Source organism: Anser anser (genome assembly GCF_964211835.1).
Source record: "Anser anser genome assembly, chromosome: 2".
NCBI classification, from domain to species: domain Eukaryota; kingdom Metazoa; phylum Chordata; class Aves; order Anseriformes; family Anatidae; genus Anser; species Anser anser.
Genome location: NC_139721.1, coordinates 83,768,588 through 83,784,895, shown reverse-complemented (window position 1 = coordinate 83,784,895; position 16,308 = coordinate 83,768,588). Strand labels below are relative to the sequence as shown.

At 35.3% G+C, this 16,308-nt stretch overlaps 1 protein-coding gene across 3 annotated transcripts in view; it reads right to left on the bottom strand.

The window, feature by feature from the left end:
• CDH9 (cadherin 9) overlaps positions 1–13,920 on the bottom strand; it is a 102,787-nt gene extending 88,867 nt beyond the window's left edge. For 2 of the 3 annotated variants that reach the window (XM_083825610.1, XM_083825611.1), the window contains exon 1: positions 13,622–13,920. The gene's annotated coding sequence lies outside the window, so the exon portion shown is untranslated. The remainder of the gene's footprint in view (positions 1–13,621) is intronic. The other variant, XM_083825614.1, reaches the window with a different exon arrangement.
• Positions 13,921–16,308: the final 2,388 nt, after the last annotated feature.

Sequence of the window (16,308 nt, the reverse complement as noted above, 5' to 3'; positions counted from 1 at the left end):
TTGAAAATACATTCTTTTTTTTTTTTTTTCCATTTATGTTCACCAAAGTTCTTTTATATGCCATCAGGCTTATTCTGAATATTCTATTGCCAAGTCAAAAACATCGGTAATATTTTCAATGCATTGTTTTATTATACTCATGTAAGTCCTCTGCTATTCACTAAATGGCTATTCATACTTAATTGCTGTTTGTTTTAAAGACAGGTTGTATCTACGCCTATACTAAAAAAAAAAAAAAAGTCAATAAGAATTTATTTAGTTACTCAGTAGTCAGAATTCCCATTTTCTGGTGATTTCTCTATGAACCATACTACTATAATTTTGTTTTTTCTTTCTGAAAGCCAATGTATTCCAGATTTTTTGATGTGTTTATTTCAGTAGCAGCATTATTTTTGCATGTATTCAGAATTTTATTTACATTCCCTCCATCCATTTATTCCCTCCATCACTTACACAGAACATTCTTTCAATAAGCAATTAAACTTTGCAGGGGTAGAGTTTTGTTTTGTTTTTTTTTCTCTTTCTTGAATGCTCTATATTTGCTCTAGTATACATAATGTTTGTTTGTTTGTTTATCTTTTTTGCTTTTCTAGTCTTCATAGGAAATTTTAGAACTTTGAATTTTTAGGACTCATTCTATATCAATATAAAGATTCTGCTAAGCTCTGTCACATTTCTGTATTTTTCCAGAATTTTTGTTAGGCTCTAGCCACTTAGAGTCTCTGTTCTTTTAATGAAATTTTCTTTAATGATACACACATTATAATGCCTAGAGAAGCAATAGCTTCTCTAGCAGGTGTATACATCTGTTTTTGATTTATTTTGTTTTGTTTTAAAGTAAACAATTGTTAGCCCTGTGTGTAGTTTTAAAATCTGTATTGCATGTTTACTTATTGTTCTTTTTTTGGTGCTCAGATAAAACTGTTTAGTTTATCTAATAAAGACATTTATACCCAAAATTTCACAATCTATTATTTGTACCATTTTAAGCCATACTGAAATTATATTTCAATCTCATTTTGAAGGTTGAACAAGCTGTAATTACTCTTTCTTTCCCATTCTGTGCAGAAAGAACCATTTTTAAACTGTCTGGATTTTCCTCTGACTTTGTACTCTGATGTATCAGAAATCAGTACTTGGTGGCATTTTGCAAAACAATTTCCTCTGACATTTACTTTGAAAGGAGTGTGGAGTTATTCCACTTATTTGCTTGAGTCCTGACGACTTAAATGCCAGAGATAATACATTTTTAAAAAATAATTGTCCAAGTCAGATTTTTATTTTTACGTATCTTATATACATTGTACATGTACTTTGTCATATATTATGTATCTACACCCATTATGTCCACATGCACATTATACACATTAATGTAATTCAGTGCACATACCAACTGTAGAGAAAGAGTGTGAAGGGACTGGAAAGAAAAACTGTTATCACTTAACATTATTCCTGATTACAGAATGGTTGACCATTTTTCCCGTAGCTCATTTGCTGTATATAATCCAGCTTGCAAACTGTGGTGTGGATCAGGTACTTCAGGTGTTCATACACGGGTGTGCAACTTTGTGGCAAATTCTGCTCTTTCTGGCCTTCTGCAACTATCAGGTCCTCTGCTCTGCTCAGTAATGGCCATGACACTGTTTTGTCCCTTTATAAAGACTGGATCTAAATATTACTCATATTCATGGTAACACTAATCTAAACTGAGTTGAGCCTTCTGTGAAGATTATGTGCACTTCTGTTGTTTACCTGTAGCTTACACTTAACAGCTTTCACAAAACACTTTGAAATGCTTTGTTGTAATTGCTGACTGTTAATTGGCAATTTCCAAAGGGCACCACATGAATACCAATTTACTTGGTCACTAATATGACATTGACCTTCCAGTTCACAGTAAGATGGAACCATATCATTATAAAGATATTACATATGAGGCAGTAAAATTACTTATTTACATATCTAATTTTCTCTATTCCTAGTATTTCTTCTTCAAGATTTAATTTCAATATTGATTCTGCATCCAATGAGAAAACCTGTTATTTGAGTTAGAAAAGTGCCTTTTTTCATGGACAGTAAGCTATAACTGTTATACTCTTTTGTACCAGTAATTTAACAGGTCTTCAAATTTAATAGTAAAAGTGTTTATTCTCAGCTCAGCTGAAGTCAAAACTTAAATTTATGCAATGCAAAATTATATCCATGCAAGTTTCTGAATTTGTTCATATCTTCAAATTAAAACTAGAACATTTAAAACTCATTTCTAACACTGTGCTATCCATACCTTTCTGTTTATTCTTCTGTTCTTCAGTGATATCAAAATCATAACCAAGTCTGAATTCTTCATTCTTAATCTCTTTCACAACCATTTCTGTGCATTCAGTATATGAAGTATACAAACACCAAATGACTTAGGCCATGTGCCATTTTTATAAAATTCAAATCTGTTGAAAATGAAGTAGGCAGATTTGTTCTAAGTTGTTTTCTTATTATTATTTTTTACAGGCCCTATATACATTTTCCATCAGGAAAGTGGGATTCCAGCTGACAAATATAAACCTACTTCTACTAGTCATTTTTATATATATATATATATTTGTTTTTATGGGTTTCTGCAGAGAGAGTCTGTAGACACATGGGATAAAAACCACTGACTTAAAACATTGCATATCCAGTCAGTTGTTTAGTGTTGGGTTCTGTGAGAACTGGGTTCAGTGTCTTTAATTTACAAATGATAAATTGACTTTCACTTAAAGAATAGGCAATATTTTCCATGTTGGAAGAATTTTAAAATATTATTAACAATTCTATTAAATGATCATTATAATTTTTGCCAGCCAGTCACTGTTAGTGGCCCTAAATGTGATAGAAAAGTATGCAGATGGGCTGATAAATGACTGTCTTAATAGGATGACAATCTACGGATTCTGGGTGGTGCTGTGGGTACATGAACTTAGGCCAGGTTGGATACTAGGTTTCAGTTCCTTTCCTGGCCTTTCTTGGAGGTCTCTTAATGATGGAGTACAGACGTAAGTGATTCTTAAGACCTTAATTTTTCATTGTTTAAATATCAATAAAGTGTTAAGGCAAATGTTAAGACATCAATTTTTTGGACAAGGGCTCAACGTGATTTGGAATGAGGGGAAGGGTCTTTACCTACTCTTGCTAAAACACTTTGGTCTCCAGAGCAAAGGGAACAGACTTTTTCACTGACACATCACCCCATGGTGTAGAGTACCACCTTTTTTTCCACAGTTCCCTCAGAATGGAGCACCATTCAGAAGCCCCTGCCCCCTCCACTGTCCATTCCTTTCTTCAAATTTCCAAGTCTCTTTGACCCCATGAAAATCAATAGCTAGCCAGCCCAAATCACAGCAAGGACACAGCAAAGCCAGGTGCTACAGAAGGCAGTGAGAGAAGGCCCTAGAGAGGGGCACAGAGTAAGAGAAGAGATAAATGTTGGAAATGTTAAAATACCGCAGTAATTTTGCAGGTAGTTTTGGTAATTAGCATAATGCAGATTAAGATTCTACTGGGATCCTGAGGTACTCCTGATCACTAGTAGAAGAAATCATAATGCACCTCTCACTAGTAAGTCAACTTCAACTTTTTAATTACACTTGTCTCCATAAATGGATACATATATATATGTGAGTAGAGCACATGTATGTTCTTGCATCTAAATACTGATTTTTACACTGATTATGTTTGAATTTTGAATTTCTTTCACATGTAATTTCATAAAACTGCAAAAAATAAACCAAACGAACACTGACAAATACTTCTTATTAAAATCTGAGTGAGATAAACTCCAAGTATTAACACCTATTCCTAACATTAATTAATATGGCTGGCAAAGTATTAACATTTATCAATTCTCAGACACAACAGTTTCACATACCATATGGTAATATTCCATTTCTTGTGGGAAAAAAAAAAAGCAATCTATGCTACCTCTAAAGATGAACTCCACTATAGTTACAGGACAAATAACTCTTCCTCATTTAAGGATAAGTACTGGGATAGGTACTGTTTGTCACCCACGCCTGAGAAAACAATTGCTTGTAAATGGAGATGGTAGTTACATACTATGGTAATCTTTTTTATTTAAAGCTTAACACCGACAGTTTTGTATTTTATCAATAGGATAAGAAATACTGGAATATTTCACTTAGTGTGCCTCAGAATTAACCAGTGTAGACAACATGGAGGGGTAATAGAGCATGTCTATATCTTCCCTGTTCCCTTCAGATACTCAACAGTGGCCACTGTTGCAGAAATTTCTGCTTAAAAGGATCATCACTTGACCTGTGAATTAGCAGGATAAAGTTAAACTTCAAGAGCAAAAAAGTAAAGTAGTAATAAGAAGTCAACTTTGCATTTGCATTATAGACGGGCATTTAAATGAAAGCAGAAATACTGTTTTGTTTACCTTGGGTCTGATCATTTAGATAAACATGAAGTAAGGCTGAAAACTGCATTGTAGCAACAAGATTCCCAGTTTCCCAGATGACTATCCCTTGAGGTAAGAAACAGCGAGACAAGCTGAAAATCCCATTTTGAAATAGTCACTTAAATTTTCTGTAGATAGGAATTTCAGAGTAAAAATAGATACCTCACTGAAGGTAACCAGTTATGCTACATCAATGTAAGTGGTTTATTTAACACTTCCTTTTCCAGGGAATTATGGCCTCAATATAAAGTTATTGACTGAAGTAGAAATTCTTCATCCTTTCAAGATTTTCCTTCTGGACTGATAGTGCAGGTAGAGCAGCTGTTTCACTGTGATTTCCTCTGATATTTACCAGTCTAGATCTGTTGTTAAAGTACATAAACATGAAATGACCTGCTAAGCTCTCACTCTGTTGGGTTTACATTGCAAGGTTTTGGTAGTCCAGGCACTGCAGCGGTGGCTTCTGTGAGCAGAGTCCAGCAGCTGCCCCACGTGAGAACAGAGACAGCTCCAGCCGGCTCCAAAAGCAACCCGCTGATGGCCAGAGCTGAGCCAGGGAGCAACGCTGGGTAGGCATCTGGGAGAGAATATTTAAGGAAGAGAAAAAACTTCTGGGCAAAAGCAGCTGGGAGAGAGGAGTGAGAAATAGCCCTGCAGACCCGAAGGTGAGTGTGAAAGGAGGTCAGAAGCAGAAGTTCCTCTGTGGCCTGTGGAGAGGCCCATGGTGGAGCAGGCTGAGCCCCTGCAGCCCATGGTGGAGCAGATCTCTACACTGCAGCCAGTAGAGGAGCCCCTTGTGGAGTAAGGAAAGAAGAGTGACCATGAAGGAGCAGCAGATAACGAAGTGCAAAATGCAGCTCCTATCCCTCATTCCCCTGTGCTGCTCAGGGGAGGGCATAGAAGAGAGTGGATGAGGGGGAGAAGGTGTTCTTAATTTGCGTTTAGTTTCTCAGTGCTCCAGTCTGTTATTAATAGGCAATAAATTATAGTAATTGCCCTAATTTGAGTCTGTTTTGCCCGTGACAGTAATTGGTGAACAATCTCCCTATCCTTATCTCAACCCTTGAGCCCTTTTAATCATATTTTCTCCTCCTCTTCCTGTGGGGAGAGGGACTGAGAGTGTGATTGTGGTGGAGTTTTGTTGCCCACCAGGCTACTACCACCACGCTCGCCAACCCAGAGCATATAAGTATTTTATTTCACCTGCTATTGGGTAGAATCTATTCCACCTTACAATGGAAGTACATGTGGGTTTCATGACACTGATGCTGTGCATGTAAACAATATATCTAACTCTATATGGATGCTAATATCATCACAGACAGATAGAGACATACCTATGTAGATCTTGATATCAATAGAGATATATAGATACACATGCATACGCATGTATATGTGCGTGTGTTTTCACAAGCAAATTTCATTATTTCTTTATTGCCTCCTAAATTCACAGTCTGACTAGCATGAAATTTAATTTATGCTAATCAGCTTGAGGTGAAGGAAGCAGAAAATTAATATGAATCATTTATTTTTCTTTCTACTCCAATGTTCCCCTAGTTATGTTCCTTAAAAGCATGTATTAGCAGATTTCAGCTCTCCTTGTGTACAAATTAATTATTTGGATCCTGTTGGCACAGAAAGCATAGACAAGCTACAGTATTCAACAACAGTTCATTTTGGTCTCGTCTCTGGTGTAGCAGCCCACGGTGTGGCATTTAAAAAGATCTCGAATGAAGTAATCCAGAACCTTATGCTGATTTATACAAATCTTTATACAACTCCAGATTCATGAATTCTCTCATGTAACTTTGAAGTGGGAGCCTTTCTTCTTTCCCTCTCCAAAGAATTGATGAATCTTTATGTCAAGATAGCAAGTTTCCTTTTAGTGACTTTGGGCATGTTCCTTAACACTCACATGTGGTTGCTACAATTACTGTCATGGTTTTTAATGTCTGAGACTCCCATCTGTAGATCCTAGGAAAGTGCCCAGTGACATAAACAAGGCATAGCTGCTGTTTCAAACTACCTGTGCTTTCATAAAAATATCGCTTAGCTTGTTGTCCTGAGTTTATATCATTTTCTGACTCTCAAAAGCAGTGACACTCTTTTTGAACAGAAGTTAAGATCCTCTTTATATTATGAGACCTGGAACATTAACCCTTTGCTGGTTAGTGCTTAAGTCTCAATTTAGCCCTGCTCAAGGCTCCAAATGTGAGCATCTGCTACTCCTAGTGTGCTGTACATACAGATATGTGCAGAAGCTACACAAGAGATTTCTGGTTTTATCTGCAATTTCTAGAAAATATTTAGACGTATGTTTTCTTTGAAATCATCATTCATATATTACTTGCCATTAATGAATACATCTCTTGAATAGTCAAATGGTCTTGTGTCTGTGTATACCAGTGCAGTTCAATATTTAAATGATTAGTAAATATAATCCTTACAAGTAGTTTTTAAAAATCTATCTATCAGACATGTAGTTTTTTAGTTTTGGGAAAGCATTATGAACTAAAATCTGAACATGCTGCAGACAGAAAAAACATGGAGGACTTTATATTTTTGAGACATTTATTATCTGTGGAGCAATATTATAGGGGACTGTTAAACAAATTTGGTCTAAAATGTAAATGAGAATTGGATGAATGTAAATTCAAATGGCAAATAAATAATTGGAGAGAATACCTTTGGCAGGAGTGCTAAATCTTTTCTTCTAGCAGTGCTAATAGGTATGCATCTAGATGAGCAACAACATTAAGCACACTCCTTATCCATTACCTGTTAGATTCAACCTTTTCAGGTCTATGTCAAACAGCATGAATAAGCATCTTTTATTTTACTTTTTTTTTTTTTTCCAAAAAAATTAATTCCATTGTACAGTCTAGCCACTTCCTAACTTATTCCCTTTTTGATTTCCAGATGGCTTTTTTTTTTTTTTTTTCAGTTTTCTGAATGCAAACTTTAAGGAAAAGTTCTCAGACAGTAATTTTTTGATGACTTGTAACTTAAAGCAGCTGTAGGGGGTTTCTGGAGAGCTTCTTCTCTTTAATTGCCTAAAAAAAAAAAAAAAAGAAAAAAAAAAGTATCCTGAAGTACATTAAATACATGACTAATACTTCTGTTTTAAAAGTTCTGTTGTTTGCTGCAGGTTTGCCTTCATGAGTAGGGAAGATTTATCACTAGGATTATGAATGGAAGAGCAGGCAGCATCAGAATGTTGGATTATATTTAAATGTTCTCAGCCTTGATACAATTGCTACTAATTCTGCTGCTATTAGTATTACTATTGCTACTACTACTACTACTAATAGAACAATATTGTCAGTATCATATGTAAAGAAGTTCCATCTCTTTGAAGGAAAATGAAAAGAGAAATTTATTTTCTTTAGAACACAAAGGGTTTTTACTTAGTGTTTACCTCTTGGAAAAATACAAATGCAATCCAAAAATATGTCTTAGTTAGGAAATAAAGCATATATCACACAAATTTAAAACCACTAGGTTTTAAAGATCTAACTCATCTTCTCATAATCCATGGGATGCAGATAACAGCAAAGAAAGAAGAATCTATATTAATTTTAAGATATATTTCCATTTTTCAACAAGTCTATATTCTCATTAGAGGTAAAATTTCCTTTTACGTTTGGGAAGCAAAAGTAAGGATTACTGCAAATCTTGCAGGAAATAAGAAAATATTTCCTGTAATGTAATATTCTTATTTTTACTCTGAGGAAAATATAAATTTTTATCAGATAGAATCATTATGAAAACACAGATTCAGCACCCTGAGTAAGGGAAATACACAAAAGTAATTTTGAATAAGGACTCCAGAACCTGGCACAAGCACAAACAGTTCTCCTGACAAATAATTTAAGCAACTACAAGAATTATTTTTAAAATGCCTGTTTGCCTCTGTTTTTGTTTTCTGTTCCTACAAAGACAATCATTTCCATGAGATTTCCCACAATCTGCACCCATGCTTTAAAATTCAGGATAAAAGAAAGAATGTGTTTCCAATAGTTTCCTATTGCAAACCTTGGTATCTGGTTCCATTATTATAAAGAATTATGATAAAGAATAATGTAAATAACATGAAAGTATTCTGATAAAGGATAATGCAAGTAGGCAACAAATTTCAACCAGAAACTTGCACTGCAAACTTAAGTAAACCCATTTTAATCTACTGGTTTCTTTAATCTGTTATCATTCTCTTATAATTTGCCTGAATTATGTTTGGGTTTATGAATATAAATGTGTCTTCAGGTACATGTATATATATGAAAAAATCTGTTCTTGAGCTGGGGTTATTCTGATTTGTTAAATTTGGATATGAGCAGTTTACTCATATCCTCAAATCACATAAAACCTAAAACTTTTGGATTTAAACATGTTAATTTTAAATTTTACTGTGCCTATTTTTTTTTTTTCAAAATAGAAGTGGTGAGATTAACTTTCCCCTTCTCCCGAGCTCACACTGTTTTTACTTTACATCTTTGTCATCCCTTCAGGAGCAAATACTGAACGACGTAATACAGATGAAACAAAGAACAACTATGTCAGTAAGATCTTGATCTGAAGATGTTAGATCATTTTACTTTTGAAATTTCCTTTACTGAACAATCTTATCCAATGTGATGTTTTATTGAATTATTTTTTGAGAGGTGTCAAAACATAAATGCCAAATTCTGCACTTATGCTTATCACTGTAACGGATTTCTGAAAAACTATTTTCTGAAATTAATGGATAAATCTATATGTTGCTAGATATAATGTGTGCATGAATTATTAATTGCCTCCAATGGAACAATTCAAGATCGAGATCATCTCCTTATGAAAATCGGTGTGTAGTTCGTTTGATAATGATGAAAAGGCCTGCTGTTTCCATCCCCAAACAAACAAACAAAAAAAAAAAGCATTATCCACAATTTTCTCTATTTCACTGAATCTTTTGTTAGGTATCATTAGGCATCATTTATAAAGAACATGTTTTGATTTTGGAAAAGCAATTTAGGAGCTCATTCTCAAAATATTATATACAGTGGGAAAACGATTACAGTATTTCTTGGAAAATTGGGGTCTCTGTACAATGACAAACATGGCCCAACACTCTAATATTATTTCATGCAAAATTTTCATAAAGCTGGTGGTTATTTCCCTTGACTAGGGTTTGTGAGGTCAGAGAAGCCTGAATAACATTTAATGCCTAGAAAATTTATACTTGCATAAACCTCCCTGACATTTGCATTTTCATGTCAGGAGATTCTAATATCAGAGCTACATTTGTGTGAGACAGGGAAAACTGAATCTAATATGATGCTGTCTTCATGTTGGTTTTGCTCTTACTACTAAAAGGTATGAAATTTAAATATAGAAATTTGCTTTTAACAGGAAAAGAAATACACTGGCCATTACTTGAGGCATTCCATTTTGCAGTTGCAGAAATATATTTCCAAAGAAAAATTAAAGGCTGTTTGTAGTATTATTTAAGTACTCCAGGTACATTTATTTTCATGTATATTGGTGCACTCATGTATGACTGGGAAAGCAGAGGCCCACTTCCAGCCCTGGCTCTGCCATGGAGCTGCTGAGAGTGAGTCACCTGAACCCTCTGTGCAGCAGTCTCTGTTTACGGGATGAAGACAATACCACCCCATCTCCCTTTCTGAGATTGCAGAATGAAGGTTAGAAATATCACTCTTCGCATTTTTTCTTTTTTTTTATAATTACACTATATACTATGCATTCAAAAAATATTTCTTGCTGAAACATTGTCATTTTAGAGCTTTCTTATAAGCTGCAGTATATATACAGTATTAGTCTTTTTGTCCCTGAACTTAGAAAAAAACATTTTCCTTCAAGTAAAGCATGCCCAGTTTTGCTAGAATTTTCTGCTGTAAACTCATACTGCAATCTGGTCAAGAGTGGTCCATCATGTTCAGTCATGGCAGGCAAGTAGGCCTCAGTGCCACTGGATGTTTTTTCACAATCGGTTGCTGAAAAACAGCAGAGTTACTTGCCTCTTGCCACTCAGTGATTTACCATTTGTTTAAAACACAAAAGGAGAAAGTTATTAAAATGGTGCTTGAGTGCTTTTATGAGAATTCTTTTTTTCATAGCTGAGAATCATTTCCTCTTTCTTTATTTTACTTTTCCTCCCAAGCCCTTTTAGCAAAATTTGGGATTTAGTCCCACAAATGACTTTTCATAAACTCTCTCACTTGCATACAGAATGCAGTTAGCTTTCACTCAGACATCCCTATTCATGTTCAAATATTTGCGCTTCTTCGGATAACATTTGTATGTAACACCTGCTGCAAGCCTTAGAAATTCAGAAGGCTTTCTGATATGAGTGGGAGAGGCATTTTTGTCTAGGCTTTTGCTCCAGTTGCCTTCTACAGTTAAATATCACTGACTGCATGAAGGGAAACTATAAAATTATATGTGTGGTATTTTCTTATATCCAGGTCTGTGTAGTCCAGTTTTGTTGCAAACATAAGATTTGTGCAGGAATCAGGAGATGTTTTAAACAGTGTTCATTACTGAGTTTTGATTTCCAGTAAGGTCTTGCTGCATTTCCAGAAGAGTTCACAAAATTAGGAGAAGATGGGGGGAAAGGATAATAGTTCAATATTTTGGTTCATCTGTAAAAATAGATAAAAGATTATGTGTGTGATTTACTCTATAATACATCCAAACTCGTAAGTAATAATTGTTCCTTCATGCATCCTATTATCGTCAATCTTTGGATAGCTTCAGGAGACATCCATCTACCTTGCTTTATCTCCTGAACAAACTTGTCCTTGAAAGAATTTGTGAGTCCTGTTAATTTTGACCTCTACCTCTCAACGCTTTTGCCAGTAGATTCTCTGCAAACCATCTTGTAAGGTTTCAGAAACCATTTCCTGGTGCCAGGACATAAACGACTGTCAGAATTCAGTTGTGTAGTTCCTTCTACAACATTGTGGGTAATAACATTTAAACTGGTGTATTTAAACTACTGTATTTTGTTTGGTGGATAAGCTGGGTAATGAAATCATCCTCATTGGCTGATTCAATGATCAGAGTGCTTCCCTGCCAACCCAAACACCTTTCTGGGTGCAACATCCTTGCAGAGCAGCAGCCAGCTGAGATCCCCCAAATGAGCTAAGTGAGCTGCTGTCTGGAGGGGAGGACAGCTTTTTGGAATGGTCACTTCTGGAAACAAGTGTGAAAATGGTGAAAACCTGAAGCACTCTGAACATGGATCTGCACAAAACATATGGCAGGGCTGTTTCAATCCACAGTTTCTCTCCAAACTTCTTTTTGTGTTTAGGTGATACACACTAGATACTTACACAAGATTTTTCTGTAATAATTATTGTAGCAAAGAATCTGAAATGAAATATTCTACTTTGCTCACACAAACATATGAAAAACTTTGATTGTTGAAATCAAGATTGTTGAAATCAAGATTAAAAAGACGACAACTTTTTTGGGTAAAACTTTAGTGTCTACTAACTAAAGTATTTCTGGATTTAAAATTAATCTTATTTATCTAACTTAAAATAATAATAATAATAATAAAAAGATTTATTTGTTCCATAGGCATTTGATTATATAATATGATCTTGTAAAAGTTTTATATCTTTGTTAACAGAAAATTTCATTATCTGTCAGCATATTTAATGTTATCTGGAATTCATATTATTACATACTGAAGGTAAAATTACAGGACAATATATTTTATCTGTAAAACTGACATAGCAGTAAGACTGTATTACAACCTAACGTAATTCTAAAGAGTTAACAATAATCATAGAAAAAAATATAACACGAGACACCTAATTATTTAATTAGTCCATTCTCACCTTTTGGAACACACTTTAACATTTAAATGTGCAAAATGACTTGGAAACTGATTTTTGAAGAGCTGTCATTAGCAAATATTATCATTACCATCAATATTATTTATTAAACAACACATTTGATCCCATTAGCAAAATTATTGCAAGTATTACACTTGTCTTTTTATCCATATTTGTCCCTATCATGAGAAACTAGTGCAATACTCAACAATGGAGCACAAACCTGTTGTGATTTAAGCAAAATATTAGTTTTGTCACTGACTGTAATCAGAACAAGACTGATACACTGATTGTAAATTTGTCTCCTGCAAATGGAAAGTATCCTAACCAACCTACCATTCTATTATTCTGACCTGCTACTTAAATCTGTTTGTGAGAAGGCAAGTGGCTACTGTATGCACTTTGCTGTACAACTGCAAGGGATATTGATTTCTTTATAGTTCATATGCATCATTCTTTGTTTGAAGCACCTCCGCTCAGTGAAATTGAATGGATGTGACTGCCTGTTTCTTGCATGTGGAAAGAAAAAGCAAAACGGGATTCACTGGGCAATTGCTTTTTGCTGGTTACTTCAAAATCAAGTGGTCAGTTTGGCCTTTATGCTTTCTGCCTTGCTTTCTGTGCTACTCTCTGTAGGCTGGTAAGGCACTTCTGGAAAACACCCTTATACTTTTAGCCTGTTGACTTTGACTTACTGTGCTGAATATCCAAAGGAGCACCTGCCTCAGCTCTCAATCTTTCTGAACCTTGAGCTTTCCCCTTGACCTGACACATAGAAAAATACTAATTTCTCTACCACTATAGGAAAAAAAAAAAAAAGCAAAAAAAAAAGCACTAGTACTTCATTCTTATTAATAGTAAAAACCTCTTCATCCTTCTTAACTGGGTTTGCTTTGAGTAGATGTTTTCAATAAAAACAGAGGTGAAAGACAGAAAAGGATTATAGTTTCCATCTGGACAGGTGAACCCCCCCCCCCCCCAAAAAAAAAAAAAAGTTAGACTATATTGTTACAGTTGTATTGCAGTAAAAAACTAGATGAAAGTAATACTCTGTCTGACAGTATTGACAGATATCATGCATATTGATAGATTTCTAATATGTACAAGCACTTGTAATATATACAGCAACAGAAGTTTAGATTTCGGTAATCCAGTATGATTATTTTAATTCCTTTCTCAAAAAGAGCTCTTCTGACCCTCCCCCCCCACCTCCTCCCTGAAAAAGTATCTGTAAAGGGTTATTAATCTGTTGGCCATTTTGAAGAAAATTCTGCTTTTTTTTGCTGCCAGCAATTTCTCTGCTAGAGAAAGTTAATCTACTCACCGTGTCTGCCAGCATGAGCCTGTCTCTGTCCGTCCAGTGCTGCTTCTCTACCTGCTTCCTCCCTTCTGCCTCGTACTGTATCTCCAGCGTTATGTATGCTTGCATCTAACTAGGGCTGCCTCTCTCCCAGCATCACTTTTAACTCAGGCAGGCAGGGAGCTGAAGCCAAAGGGACTCTCTATCTGATTGGTTTCCATTCAGTGCCCCTGATTAATAAGAAACGTCCCTCACTGAAAGAGATGTTGCTGCTGATAGAGCCACAGTGCTCAAGACAAGGAGGTTTGGGGCTGGGGGGGAGGACGGGGGGGGGGGGACCAGCTTTGCCAGCCGTACAGTGATTTGCAAGTGAATGCAGTGGGAGGGTTCAGAGAGGAGGGCTTTGTTAAGGACCCTCTTATTAACTGAGACTTAAATACAGAGACTCATGCTACTAGCTCAGTTTGATCTGTTTTCTGTTTTAATAAGAAGGAGAAAGTCATGCCCATAACCTGTGAATAAACTGGAGAAAAGATTTACCCTAATTATCTACACCAGCAGTTTAGTGCCATTTTTGTGCACATATTCATTGAAGAATGCAAAATTATCTCATACCATTATAGTGAAAAATGATTTGAAGTTGAAAGAAAGCACAGTGGAGGAGATTTCCCCTTGTACTAAATAGGTTTACTGCACCAGTGTCACTTACAGCTGTTGATAATGATAGGCTTGTCACTGTATCTGAAAGTGAACATAATGCAAAGTTGCAAAGGATGTTTCAGGAATTATGGTTAATAATGTTCAGGTCATTCACAGAAATATATGGTTTTTCCAGTCACACAAATGAAATTTCCTATTTCCTGGTACAGTCTGTTTGGATATGAGTAACCGCTGCTCCCCACAATGTTACCACTGTGCAATATTGCAGAATATTGTAATTTTCTTGAACCACTTCAAGCATTGTCAACCAAAATGTTGCCTATCAAAATGAGGAAAAAAAAAAAAAAGTATTGTAAGTCCTGTGCATTTCTGTGGGCTTCTGGGTACTAATAATTAGTTCAGCCACGGATATAAGTTAAACATTTACAATTGGACTTCTAGGAACTGATACTTTGCCACCACTTTCTGTACCAACAAATCCTGAAGATAACCTTTAGTAGATGTCTGTTGTGGGCGCCAATAGAATAGCAAGAAACGCTGAAAAATTTCATTTTCTGGGATTGTAGCACAATTAATTTAGTACCAACATTTCATTCTAAGAAAGATGGACCATGATGTGAGTTTCTAATTATGAAATATCATTAGGTTTAAGGGTTCAGTAATTGGGGTGATAGGAGGAATCTGTTTATTTTGTTGGAGAAACCTTACTATAACAAAAGGAATGTTTACATCAAATAGCCAATTGAAAAAAAAAAAAAAAAGTAAATTATTCCTTTTTCTTTATGCCCTTATTATTGCTTTAATACTACCATTGATGAGCTCAGCACGGTCATATTCACAGCACACTGTTTCTAATGAGAACCATTTCACTATTAGATCCCATTTGAAATGATTAGGGGATTGATACAATTCATATAGACATCAGTCAGAGTCTTTCCATTGATTTCAGTGGCAATTAAATTGGTCCCTGAATGAACTGTCTTCTCTGAGAATGCTGCACATCCATTAAAACAATATTTGCATATGTGTAACTGAGTGCAGAATTCAGCCTAATACTCTGAAAATCAAAAATAAAAATCCAGATACAGAATAAAATCAGGGAGTTTACTTCAGCTAAAATATATATTAAAACAGTTTAAATCAGCATGTTCATTTCATGGTCAGTCCACTTTAGCAGAGATACTGGATAAAAATATTTAGTAAAATTTTTGTTTCAGTAAATACATGAGAAAGTTAAAAAAAAAAGAAAGGCAGACAACTGTATATCTCTGATGCTCTGTGGTCCCAGCACAACCTTAAATCTTGGGGATCCCAGAAGATATTTACTTAACAGGAAAATAGCTGGATGGTAATTATGCATGCGTAATAGCTCTACTTTTTTTTTCAATCTATTGGTGGTTTTTCACTATTTTGGATGTTTGGGAACACTGTTTTTACTCTAATCAGTATTAGGAGATCGTACAGGTACAGAGGAATCCCACAAACTGGAGAGATATACAAGGCATCTTTGCACAACCCCTCCTTGAGTTGTAGAAGGCATTATTCCCTGGCAGCTGTAGGTCTGGCTTCTTCTTTAAAGGCAGCCATAGATCAGTTCAATACTAGGAAGTGAGAACACATAAATGAGAAAGGCTCTGTTGCTGTTGATGGCATCTAGAAGTTTGTAGTAAAACAAGCATTATTTATATTAGACAGCATAATGCCTGCTCTCTCAGATATGTATTTCATGGTGTTGTAAATACAGCACAGTGACTACTACAGGGGAAAAAGCTGAAATAAAGTGCTATACATTCACAAACTAGTGATACTTCTAATGCAAGCAGTATTGCATAATGAGGGTAAAAAGTTTTGCAATATACACTGTAAATGGAATATGCATAAAAGTAGGCCAAAAAGGAAAAAGCGTAGGTGTGACAGTAACTAGGCAGAGATGGGTGGAAATCTGAGGCTGTGCACTAACTCACAGAAGGCTACTCCATATAGAGAAGGAAAAATTAAATGGTCCTTCTGAAAATGAGTGGACGGAAGGAAAGAGATACGGAAAAGCAGAA